Source organism: Ruditapes philippinarum, unplaced genomic scaffold, assembly GCF_026571515.1.
Source record: "Ruditapes philippinarum isolate M1 unplaced genomic scaffold, ASM2657151v2 ctg3662_1_1_1_1, whole genome shotgun sequence".
Lineage (NCBI taxonomy): Eukaryota > Metazoa > Mollusca > Bivalvia > Venerida > Veneridae > Ruditapes > Ruditapes philippinarum.
Genome location: NW_026852629.1, coordinates 5,740 through 19,089, shown reverse-complemented (window position 1 = coordinate 19,089; position 13,350 = coordinate 5,740). Strand labels below are relative to the sequence as shown.

At 29.0% G+C, this 13,350-nt stretch overlaps 1 long non-coding RNA gene across 1 annotated transcript; it reads right to left on the bottom strand.

The window, feature by feature from the left end:
• Positions 1–6,951: 6,951 nt before the first annotated feature.
• Positions 6,952–8,062, bottom strand: LOC132719491 (uncharacterized). Its single transcript, XR_009624237.1, has 2 exons — positions 7,864–8,062; positions 6,952–7,751 (listed from the first exon to the last, which is right to left on the bottom strand). It is a non-coding gene; the product is annotated as an uncharacterized LOC132719491 (long non-coding RNA).
• Positions 8,063–13,350: the final 5,288 nt, after the last annotated feature.

Here is a 13,350-nt window from a genome sequence, read left to right as displayed (position 1 = left end):
TGGACATATAATACGATTGACCAGAAATATCAAAAGATAAAATGGACCAGAATTAACAAAAGATACAATAGACCAAAATGAACACAAAATACAATGGACCAGAATGAACATAATAAGATACAATTAACCAGACTGTATAAAGAATATAATGAATAGAAATGAACATAAGATACAATTGACCAGATTGTAAAAAGAATACAATTAACCGGAATGAATATAATATACAATTAACCACATTGTATAAAGAAAAAAAAAATCGGAATGAACATAAGATATTATTAACCAGATTGTTTAAAGAATACAATGAACCGGAATGAACATAAGATACAATTAACCAGACTGTATAAAGAAAACAATGAACCAGAATGAACATAAGATACAATTAACCAGTCTGTATAAAGGAATACAAGGGATCAGAATGAACATAAGACATTATGAACAATGTACCAAAGACCATTGGATCAGAATGCACATGAAATTAGCAAAAATGCACATGAAACATAATAGACCAGCACCGGTTTTACAGTATTTGATCTTAACTGGAAACAATCGAGGCAAAACACCAATTCTGAAACGGAGTAAACTTCGAGATACCAATTGGTACGTTTTAACTTTTTGAACTCATCAATTCAACTTCACGATATCAGCTTAAAAAAATCGCGATTTTATGATAATTCACTATATTGTATTTCAACTGTATGATTTTTTTTATTCAAAAATTTATGAATTCCACTTCATGAATGTGCGTTACGAACTGCACGATTTTAAGATTTTAGCTACGAATTCGTTATTCAACTACCTATATAAGCAATTTTATGATAAATCACTACATTGTATTTCAGCTGTATGAATTTTTTATTTCAAATTTATGAATTCAACTTCACGAATTTGCGTTGTAATTGTGTGAATTTATGAAGTTTGAAAAATAAGCATGTGAAGTTTAGATAATAAATTCGTGAAGATGAAATTGTGAATTCGTGAAATGTCATCGCTGGTCTTTCTTACAGCTGCTTTTTGATAATAAATGCAATTACTGCAAACAAGTCGCTGGATACTGAATATAGTTATCGACTTAATTATGTTAGCAAAACAAAATACATGAAAAAGATATAAAAATCAATAATAGTAAAAATATTATCATAAAGATCGCATAACTTTATTAACAGTATGATAAAATATCTAGATAACGATGTTTATAATCACACACTTTAGATAAATCAAATTGTTCACAGATATTAATGAAAAAAGAACGACAAATGAATAAATAGATAAATTAACAATTGAATAAATAAATTAGAAAGCAAGCAAGCAAGCAAACAAAAAATAGATAAACAAGCAAATCAATCAAAAAGAATAATCAATCAGTCAATTAACCAATTGTGTAAAAGCATCTTACCAACAGTATTAATAAAAGTTCCTCAGTTCATTCTCTTTCTATGGTTGTCTTTTTCCTTATCTCGTCCCAGGTTTCTGGTTTAAGCACGCCTGTTTCAATCAGATGATCTACAACATCTACCATTCTGATATCTTGTTTAAGAGTTCTCCAGTGTCTGTATAGAACGTTACTCTCAATTTCCCTCAACGGTTCATTTCTGGATTCCATTTTCCACCTTCACAATCTTCCCAATAGCAGCTTGTCGCGTATAAGCTGAGTGTTTTAGTAATATTTAAAATTACAAATAACTTTACGGACCTTATTAAGATGGCAAGAAGTCAAACGATGTGGAAGTTTGAACTTATTTTGTATACTATCTTTCAGGTAAATCAAAACATAAACAATGGCACGTAGGATGACTTCACCAAACTAATTTAAGATTTGCCAAAAATAGTACAATCAATTTATACTTCTCATTTTTCTGAATATGCTTGACAGGTTATGATTCTTATAGCTGTCAAGATAAATGGTTACTGCTAATTGAAATATATACGAGCATATTGAAGGTTTTACAATTAAAAGTAAAATATTCCTTCACACCTTTTTTAATTTACCCAAATTTTAACAGAAAATCGTTTGGAATTCAGAATTTAGAAGTTCCTTAATTCAGAGATACTAATTACATGGAAAACAGAAGGAGAAATTTCGGGACCCTGAAAAATGTTCGGATTTCGGAAGATTCCGGAATTTAGAAGTTCCTGAATTTCATAAGTTAAACTTTAATAAAAAAGATTTCATACAAGAAGTTGCAATGTTTGAAATAGGTTGATCATTTTGGAACAAAATTTCATTAAAATCCGTGAGTCATATGAATTGCATAATAAAAGTCGAACTGGACCAAAGAAAAAACAAAACAACTTCGAAGGAGCAGATATATATAACTTAACAACTCTAATCTGCGTATATTTTCATTTAAACCATCTATATATATACATGTACTGACTATAAAAAATATCCTTCATATGAAAATTCTAACTGAATGAAATAGTTGTCTTTGTATTATCGTACTTGCAAGATCACTTCATGCCAAATCAGTTTACATGAAAATGACGAAACGTTAAATATAAATCGATTAAGCATTGGTATTAATGTTAAATGTTGAACCAAAACAAAAAATTGTACTGAAAAGATGGCCTATTTTGATTGACATATCAATTAATAATCGTTAATATCTTATGTTATATCAGTTCAGACGATGATATTTTTAAAATATCTTACACATTTGGAATGTCTGACATTGTTAGTGTTAAATCTGATTATGGCCAAATTATGGACTTGTTCAATATAGTTAATGAGCTGTTTAAAATGGAAACATTTCTGAATCTATATATTCCTTCCTTGTGTCACACCAAATAAACAGAATTAGTTAATTCGAATATTAATGTTACTGCACGGGTCAACAGTCCCTGTAAGTTTTTTTTATTCCGACAGTGTTAATTCCGCCTTCGATTCGTTTGAGTTTACAGATATTTCTCTTGTCGCACAGCATACGGATGGTTTATGTATTCTAATATACGAATATATGTTATAATTTTTTTTAATTTACTGCCAAGATTGCAATTAGGCGATAACTTACGTTAAAAACTTTCTCAAATTTGAATACGATGGAGAGCAAAAATTATGTTTTGTGCATTCTTAAATTTATTTTACGTTTTTTTCCCGAACAAAATTTTATTTGTTAGGAATATCTTTGAGCATTTATTTATACTCAATAACTTCTGCATATATCAAGTTTAAAATAATCATACAGCACGAAAGTTTAAACGTAATATTCAAAAAATGCATTTTTTTGCCTTTGCATTACAAGAAAAAAGTTATAAAGTGTAATGTCGATTTATCTTACACCTGTACGACCGATTTAATAGTTATACATGTAGTAGTGCTGCCACGGCTTTTAATCCTATGATGTATGTATATGAGAAATCCAATACCTGCAAGTCAAAAATATTTTTGAGAGAGAGTAATGACAAATGATAAGTGATTTTTATTCAGAATGATCTATATAAAATAGGAAGTATATAAAATTGTACCTGTTTTTTTCTATGCTTACTAATTCATGAATAGTAAAATTGAAAAAAGGAATTTTTTTTGCTTACAGAAATGTAATATTCTGTTTCCCAGCATCCTTTATATTTAAAGAAAAAATATAATCCGTTAAGATTTTAAGATATACTGAAAAATGTAGCTTTTATATGTCTTGTTTCAGAGTCAATGGCCATTAAGTTGTTACATTTGTATGTAAATAATAATCTTGTTCAAACTTTCAGCAAACTAACATTTAGTGAATATAATTAAAATGCCAACAAAATGTTAAAAAAGAAAGATATGAAGCTTGTAATATTGTTAACATGAACTTGTGTTTTGTGATTTTGTGACATTTTAGCAAGTTTAAAAAATTAAGGAAAACGATTTATTGGTCAAAACTCTTTCATTTGCTTTATTAATGGATCATGTCATTTATAATAGCTTCAATAATGTCTGCTAGTGACTAAACAAGATGGAGCATTCAACTTTTAATATTTAAGATAAAGTAGTATGCCTTGAAAATAGGTACAGACAATGAATAATCATTATATTGCTAATTGGTAAGGTGACAAGACGGTCATAAAACGCTTCGAAATTGTAATAACCTGTCAAAAGCAAATGTTTTAATTGTGCCGAAACAACATTTTTACTACCGTTCAGAATTTTCCTCTAGAACAGAGAGCAAATTCTTGTTCTTAACTTGTTCTAGATAACGTAACATATGATTTACTGTAATTATTTCGATATTATAAAACTATATGATATGTGACTCAGTAACCGAAAATTATACATACAAATGTCAAAATTATTGTAGGAAACACAGAAATGTTCGGTCGTAAGGTCAATTCTAGAAAGAAATTGTTTTGTACATTCATAGATTAAAAAAGAGCATTTGATACTATATGTAGAACACATTTGTGGACAAAACTCTGTAGTTATGATATAAATGGAAAATTAATTTTTCAATGTTGTAGAAATAATTTGTTATAATGCTAAAACATGTCTATTTGTAAATGGTAAGAACTTAGATTATTTTTCATGTACAACTGGTGTAAGACAGGGAGAAAACCTGTCATCTCTATTTAATGATCTAAATGAATATTTCGAAAATGCAAAAATGTAAATTGAGTAACTTTAGTTAATGTTATAGTACCCGAATCACCTTTTGATTTACAAAATGCCATACACTTATATCAAACGTATTGTGATAGTTGGAAATTAACTGTTAATACATCGAAAACAAAAGGTATTGTATTTTCGAAAGGAAGACCTTCACAGTATAAGTTTAGTGATAAGAATTAAAGTTTAGAAATAGTTGATGAATTTAAATATTCAGGTGTAACATTTATCAGAAGTGGTTGTTTTGTTAAGGTAAAAACTGATATAGCTAATCAGGCCATTAAAGCAATGTATTGTCTTATTGAGAAGTCGAAAAATTGCACTGACCGATAAATATCAAATAGATTTTCGATAAATAAGTTAAGCCAATATCAAATTCGAACCATACTTAGTAAATATACCTCATATCCTGCTTCAAGATGTTATTAAATTTCGAACCCGTAATGTTAGACTCCCGGGCCCGGTAGAAACTGGAAGCTGGAATTTAACATAACTTCACCAACGAAAGCGTTTACTTTGTAACTTTATCGATAGCATTGGTGATGAATTTTTCTGAACTAAGAAAAATGCATTCAGACCACAAATACATAGGAAAACCTAATTTTATGGTATTTAAATCTGTAATGAATACAGATACAAATTATTATGATAAATAAAAGCACTTTTGTATATTTATTAAGGAAATTATATAGAGAATAATAGGTTGGTGCCGTGGATGGAGAAAGTTTATCTGGCGAGGCGGAGGAATTTATTGGGTGAGCCGAAGGCGAACCCAATAAATTCCGGAGCAGAGCCAGATAAACTTTCTCCATCCATGGCACCAATCTATTATTCTATTTATCCTGTCACCGTTTTTTTAAAGAATTTTATTTGGCAAACTTCCTTTAATCACACTATCTTAAATGTTTCTATATAAACAAAGAAGGCCCTAATTATTCTACAACAATGCACTCGCCGTTCTTATGATCTCCGTGTGTATTTTCAAAATGAGGGCGCCATTTTGTTTGTAAAAATGTGATAAATAAAAACAATTTTTGTCGAATTTTGTTGTGAAAACTGTCTAGAATGAAAGAAAATGGTCTAACTAAGAAAATGAATTCGAACACCAATATCTTTTATTCAGTCGTTAACGCTGTACAGACGTTTAAAGTATTGTTTACGTGACGTCACAATGTAGCGCCAAACAGCACGTGCTAAACAATCAAATCAAGTACGCTATTTTAATATCGCAAACGAGTTAAGTTTCACATTTATTTCACTTTTAATAATTTTTATTTCGCTTGAAAAATTATAGAGTGAAATAAAATAAACAAACAAAGTTTTATCAACGTTTCCAAAATTCGTTATTCTACACACAGAAGATTAAACGACAGTTTTTATATTTTTTTCTTGAAAAGTAGTCCGGCAAACATGCATACCACGTGATCAAGTGCCGTAGATCAGTAAAAATATACGGCACCTTGTTATCGGGCCGAAATTGATACAAGTGACAGGATAATATAAAATTTGATATTAGATAATGTTGCTATCTGATGTATGTCATAGAATTAATACAACAATATGTGGCTTGTTATACAACAAGTATTTGAATAACGAAAGTTTTATGTCATGTTATCGGAGTTTATGTCGGATCTCTATAACAAAGCATATATTGGTAACATTATTGTTATTTAATATAAAACAAACGGAATGAAAATATGAAAATAAGAGAATTATGTCAATGCGTTTTATATATGCATCTATAGTTTATTATGTTAATATCTTATAGCTCATATTGCCATGTTATAAAATAAACCTGTAAACTTGTTGTCTAAAAATACACCTGTGCATTGATTTTAGTGAAAAGTTGTGTGAGGCATAAATGATAAATATCATATAAAAAGTTCAATGTAATCACTTATAACAGATAAACACTATAACACATATATTGTTTCATTAAAACATTTGTGATTTGTTAAGACCAAACTTAAACAAACCAGTGATGAGAAAAAAGTAATCTAAATAACGTAACAGTCAAACTTATTCATGTAGGATACTGTATGAAAACGTGTGTTCAAATAATTGAAAAAAGTTTGCCTCAAAAGCAATAATAATTGGGCGATCAAATATTTGCGAATAATTTCATTTCGAAAAAATCGCAAATATTTTCACGTCGCAAAATTAACCGCTTATACAGTACTAAATGCCCTTATGTTTGTTTGTTTGTTTCATTTTACGCCTTTTCCCAACAGTATTACAGTCATATTGGCGGGTACTTTCCTAACCATCGTTCCTGGAGAGTTACACGAGTACTTGACCACCTTCCTCCGCGCTAAAATGCCTTTTAAAGCCACCGCTATTGAAAGAATTATTCGGTATGAGGACCAATATGATTGTATTTTATTTGGGAACACTTTATTTACATGTATATACATATATACAATTACAATTTGTTCAGAAAGCAACAAACTCTTTCCTTCGATTGATGCAGATTACAAAACATGTGTGGTATAGGATAACATTATCGAAATTACTATTAAATGCCCGATAGTTTTAGTTATATAGTACTGTTATTTTGTAAATTTTATATTTCCGCATTTAATTCAGTTCATAACAAAATATCAAAACTAGCATTACATAATGTAAGAGAATTTTCGCCTTCTTTTTTAGATTTTGTAGTCAAACTAAGTTAAAATGTTTGTAAAATATATCAAAAACAAACTCAACTGCAATCATGAAAATGAAATTCTAAAACTTTTCTTTATATTTTTTTCTGTCTTTTCTTTTTTTTCAGTTTAAAACGGGACATATTTGATGTAATGACCGGTAGTTCTTATACTAATTTATAAGACTCATGTTTTGTATTATGTAATTAAAACTTAAGATTCAATTACACTATTAACACTGATCGATAAACTGTATTTATAAAATCGTGACTTTGTAACAATTCTGTTACAATTTCGATTTTACTGTACTAAGTAATCTGAAATGTTTCCATCGAGAAGAGCACCGCCATTGTGTTGTACCATCCAGCACCGGACAGTGGCATTGCTGGCAGGATTGAGTCGAAAGCCTAAAGTTGCCATAAGTCGCCGGGGCTTCTGTGTATTACCACTTACTCTCAACTGTCCCATTAGTTTTCCTTGATGACTTTTCGTTTTCTTCAACACGACTTTCCTATGTAAGAACTGACCTAAAATCATAACACATCAGTTTAAATATCATCTTATTTTGAACACTTTAACGTTAACTATTAATTTTAATATAACAGATAGTTTGCTATAAAATGAAAAGAGCTTTGATACCTAGAATCCCATGCGTGTGGTAAGATAGGCCTTGATGCTCTACTATATATATGCCTAGAAAGTTGACTTTTCCCGCCCGGAGCAATGACCTTGACTTCAGATGTCTCATTATAACAATGGTTATCCTGTCCTCAAACTTTACCATCAATTCCGAGCCATCTTTGTTAAAAACTATTTTGGCTGTTCTAAAATTTAAGAACGTTCCTGAAAATAAATAACAGTTATTAGTTGAATAATGCAAAACACAAAATTTTTAAAAAAAAAAATCATAGACTGGAGCGGATGGTATCTTTACATTATAAAAAGGGGAAATTGCCCAATTTAATGTAATTGATTTTTAAAAATTTGGGAAATTTTAAACTTTAAAAAGGGCTCATTTTTGGGGAAAAAATTTTTTTAAAAAATTTGTTAGGTTTAATGAAAATTTTTTTTATCTTTTTTTCACCCTTTTTTAAAAAAAAAAAATCAAAAAAAATTTTAAAACCAATAAATTTAAAAAATATGCTTTTTGGGATGAATTTACGGGTTTTTCCCGGTCATTTTTGCAGGTTCTTTTGTTTTAATACTTACCCCAACACTTAACACACCACGACATACAACATACATCCCATACATCCCAATACATCAAACAAATACATACATAAAATACATAAAATTTAAAAAAATTTCAATTTGCATTGAAGCTTTTTTTCCCCATTCACCCAAATTGTACTGTTTCTCCCGAAATGTGATATTTTTTGGGGTGTAAAGAGAATTTCAGATCGCCCATCTTTTTAAAATTGTTACCCTCCCCAAAGGGTTTAAAGTCTTTATTTCACCGACTTTTAAACTCATCCCTTTTGTTTCGTTTTAAAATCATTTTTTTTGGGGAAACCCAAAACCTTTGATCTATTGGCTAAACCTTTAAATTTAAAAATTACTGTATATGCTAAATAGAAATTTTAACAAAAATAAGTAACATGTTCCACGACGAATTAGAACAAATATACAGCATGAAAAAAATACTAAAATCAATAAGAACTCATAAAAAACCCGCATTTAACGCTTAAAAGCGGATACCACATATGAAATTGTTATTAATGGTGTACATGAGTAAATAGGAAAAAACTTTTATTGTTTTAATTAATTTTTGAATGTGTTGACTTTTGTTTGTTAATTACTTTTAGAAATAAGAGATCTTCTTTTTCATATAATAATAACAATAAACTAACATTCCCAAGGAATGTAGAACACTTTACCACTATATTTGTCATTAACAAAGTGTATAGACGTCACCTTCATTTCCCATTGACGTCAAAACAAACAGCATTATCAAGACCCTTTTATGTTAATTTTATTAAAATGAGGATCGTTGTCCAGCCCGACATTTTTGGATTATTCCCAATTGGGGTTAAAAAAAAATTTTAATTTCAAAGTTCAAAATTTTTATTCACAGGACATTATGTTAAATTCAGTATTTTTTGAAATTTATATGAAAAATTTTGGTGCAAAATAAATAAATTGAAATTTTTTACTTTTTGTCCCCCCCAAAAATGGCCCTCTCAATTTTAAAAGGGCAGATCTTCGGGTTTTAAAGGTTTTTCACCCCCTTCTGAAAAAAAAAAAATGAAATTAAAACCTTATATCTTTAAATAATAAAATATTAAAATAAAAAATTTTTTAAACCCCCGGTTTATTTTGTTCGGGGAAAAACATAGAATTTACGTTTACTATCATCTACTTTTTATTGCTTTTATATAGTGTTCTTTTTGGGTTAAAAATTTTATAACTCAGTAAATGGAAAACTGTTTTAAATGAGAAATAAGGGAAATAATGTTTTAATCAAAAAATTGGGATATTTCGAATAAAAATGATAAACTAAAACGAACATTTCATCCAGACATTTATATAAAGATCAGAAGTTGCTCACGTGGTGGATCTGTTGGTATTGGTTCCACTTCAGGTTTCGTCACAACCATCGCAGTCAACGGTGTTACAAAGCCATACTGAAAATTAGCATGCTTAAGTACAATAAAAAGTTTCATATACTAACTCCGACACAGGTATATAAAAATGAAGCAATGTTTACACTTAAACATGGTCATCATAAATCATCATAAACATTATTTTCAATTCACGATTTCTTCATTTTGAGGGTGAGCTCTTGTAATCGCTTGATGTGTATAATACGGGCGTACGTCCCTCAACAATTTTATGTTTGCATACTAACAGTTTCATGTTAATGTGATAGCATTACATGTATCATTCTTCTCTTGAATCGGTCTGATTCCATCTTGCTTTCCTTGAAGACTAAACTGAATAAAATGACCAATCTGTAAGACGAAACTTGCATAATATTTGTATTATAGGTAGATCTTGTTTTCTATATTGAAAGGACCATATCACCAAAATGGTACAAAATAGGGATATAGCGTCGGGTCTGTATGATAATGGCTATATTCTATTTTCATTTTATTCAACAAAAATACACAAAACAATGATTCCGATTTTAATTAACCTGCAAACTGGCCAGCACTTTCTAATATTATTTCATACAGTTGATTCATAAGTTGAAAACAAAACAGCGCACAGGAATATGTAAAGATCTGACCTTGATATTTTGTATAAACATATTTCATTTCTTAGAATGTGGAAACATGTTACAGTTTACAATACATTTGTATATACAAAAAAAAAAAAAAAAAAAAAAAAAAAACAACAAAAAAAAAAAAAAAAAAAAAAAACTAACAAACAAAAGAAAAAAAAAACACAAATTTTTAATATTCCTACTAATTATAGGTTTAATAAAAAGACAGGGTATTTTTTTAAAAATATTTCTTAAATTTGACATTTACTGAGTTTTAAAAAAAGGGCCAAAATGGGGGGGGCATAAAAATTTAAACCTTTTAACTCGTTTTTAAATATTTATTTGTGATGAGAAAAATTTTAAATTTAAAATCGACAAGTTTTATACAGTTTTGGTGTTTTTTACTGTTTTTTGTTTTGTTTTAAATATTTTTTTTTAAATATTTTGGGGAAAGGGATGATCCCTATTTTAAAGGGACCGTTAAAAAAAATTTCTGAGAGATATATTTTTTTAAAACCCGGGCCAACCCCTTTATGAAAAGGTTTTTATATCCCCCCTTTTTAAAGCGAATCAAAATTTTTTTGAGAAAATTTTTGAAAAGAAAAAATTAAAATTCAAATTAAAAAAAACTCAAAAAAAGGGGAAAGGGAAAACTCCGTTTTTTTTTAAAAATTTGGGGTGCCCCAAAAGTTCTGAAATTAACCTTTATATATTTTTTAATTTTAACCCAAGAAGTTTTTTTTAAAAAAAAAATATCCCTCGGCCAAAAAAAAAACGGGTTTTAATCCCATATAATTGTTCTTTTTTTCCATCCCAAAAATTAAAACCCAAAAAAATTTGTAAAGGCTAGCGGGTAATTAATCTTAAAAAATGGAAACTTTTTTGAAAATTATTGTTTCTAAAAAAAAACCCTGCCGTGAATTTCTAAAAACCAAAATTACCCGCGTCGGTAGGCAAAATTAAATTTTAAAAAAAATACTTGTTTAAAATATGAAAAAAAATATGAAAAGCAAAAAATTTAAATTAATAAAATTGAAACACTTCCATAAACCAAAATTTTAAAAATTTGGGGAAAATTTAAATTAAAACATCAAAAAACCAAGGGGACCTGAAAAGGTTCTATTTTCATTTTTCGTTTTTTTGGGAAAAAATTTTAAAAAACCTAAAAATTTTTGGGGAAAAAAATTTAGTAATTCTTACTTAAAAAAAAATTTTCCCCACTGGAAAAATAAGGGAGACCCTGAAAGGGAAGGGAAATTTTGAAAAAAAACAAAACTTAAATTTTTTGGGAAAAATTTAAAACTGGGTTTTTAAAGAAAAACCCTTTTACATTTTATTTAAAGGGAAAAATTTTTAAAATTTTGGATGGGGTTTTATTTTTTAAAACGTTTTATTTAAATTTGCCAATAAAGATTCCCATATAGGGAATTTTTGTAATTTTAAAAAAAGGGGGCCCAAATCACCCGTCTTATATTCAGTTCTTTCCTTTTAAATTTTAACAGGAATTTAAAAAGGTTTTTCCCAAGGACCGGCTTTTGGCCAAAAAAACAATCGGGGCAAAAAAAAACGTAAAAAAAGGGTGAAATGTTTTTTTACCTGAAAAAGAAAAGGGTTCTTTCCCCCCTATTTTGGTTAAAGCTTCTTTTACGGGAAATGGGTCGATTTCTCCACCCACCCACGAAAAGGGAAAATTGCTTTATTTGTAAGAAAACGCCATTTTTCCCCGGGTTATTTTTTGGAAATCGGTGTTTTCCTTCGGGAACCTTTCAGTTTCTAAAAACCCTTTCTATTTTATTTTGGGAGGTTCTTTATAACCTTGAAAAAAAAAAATGCATGTTAAAAACCTTTTATTTTTTAAATTTGATAGTCCTTTTAAAGGAAAAGGGAAATTTGGGTTAAAATTTCTTATCTTAACAAAAAAGTTGTTTTTTTCAAAAAAATATTTTTTCCCAATTAAATTTAAAACTTTAAAATTCCCTTAACTTAATATAATTTTAAAAGAAAAAAATTAAAATTTTTTTAAAGCCCCGTCCAAAAAAACCCAAACATAAGTATTTTTGCAACACAGCATGGTCCGGCCCCCCTGTGCATCCGCGCATTTCTAAATTCGGGAAACCCCAATGCTGTTTGTTGGGGCCAAACTCTATAAATTTTTAGGGGGAAAAACAAAAACCCCGAACACATGGCCCTGATCAGACGGGCGCGGATTTGGCGGCTGGCCCCTGGTTTTCCTGCGGGTCAAAAACCCCTTTTAAAATTTTTAGTTTTTTCGTAAACGCGTCTCATTTTTATATTTATAAAAAGACCGTAAAGGATTTTTTTAAAAATTTAAACTTTTTTAATTCGGGTTTCCCTCCCTTTTAAAAATCAAAAGGGTTTAAAAATTATTTTAAATCAAAAACAGGGTACATTTTAAAAAAGTTTTAAACTCCCCTTTTTTTAAAAACCAAAAGTTCCGTCGGGGGAATTTTTTTTGGGTTGGGGTTTTGGCAGGTCAAAATTTGGGGGCCCCTGGTTTCAGTCAATTTTACCAGAAAGGGACAAGTTCGGGCCCTTGAAATAAATTTTTAAAACTCCAAACCTTGGTCAGACTCAAAGGGCCCACAGTTCAAAAAATATATTTTAACTGTCACGTTTTTTTAAGAAACGTTAAAAGGAAAATTTCTCATCGAAAATTTTCCCCCCTTATTTTAAAATAAATTTTAAAAAATTATATTTTTTGAAAAAATTTAACCCCAAATTTTCTCCCCGAGAAAAAAACAATTTTTTTAAATAAAGGTAATTTCAAAAAACATACTGAATTTTCTGTCTTTCAAAATACAGGGAAAATACCCTTTGCATAAACATTTTAATCTTGGGTTTATGTGAAAATTATGTTTAAAATTTAAATTTTTACTCCCCCTGAAAATTGAGTCGAGTCC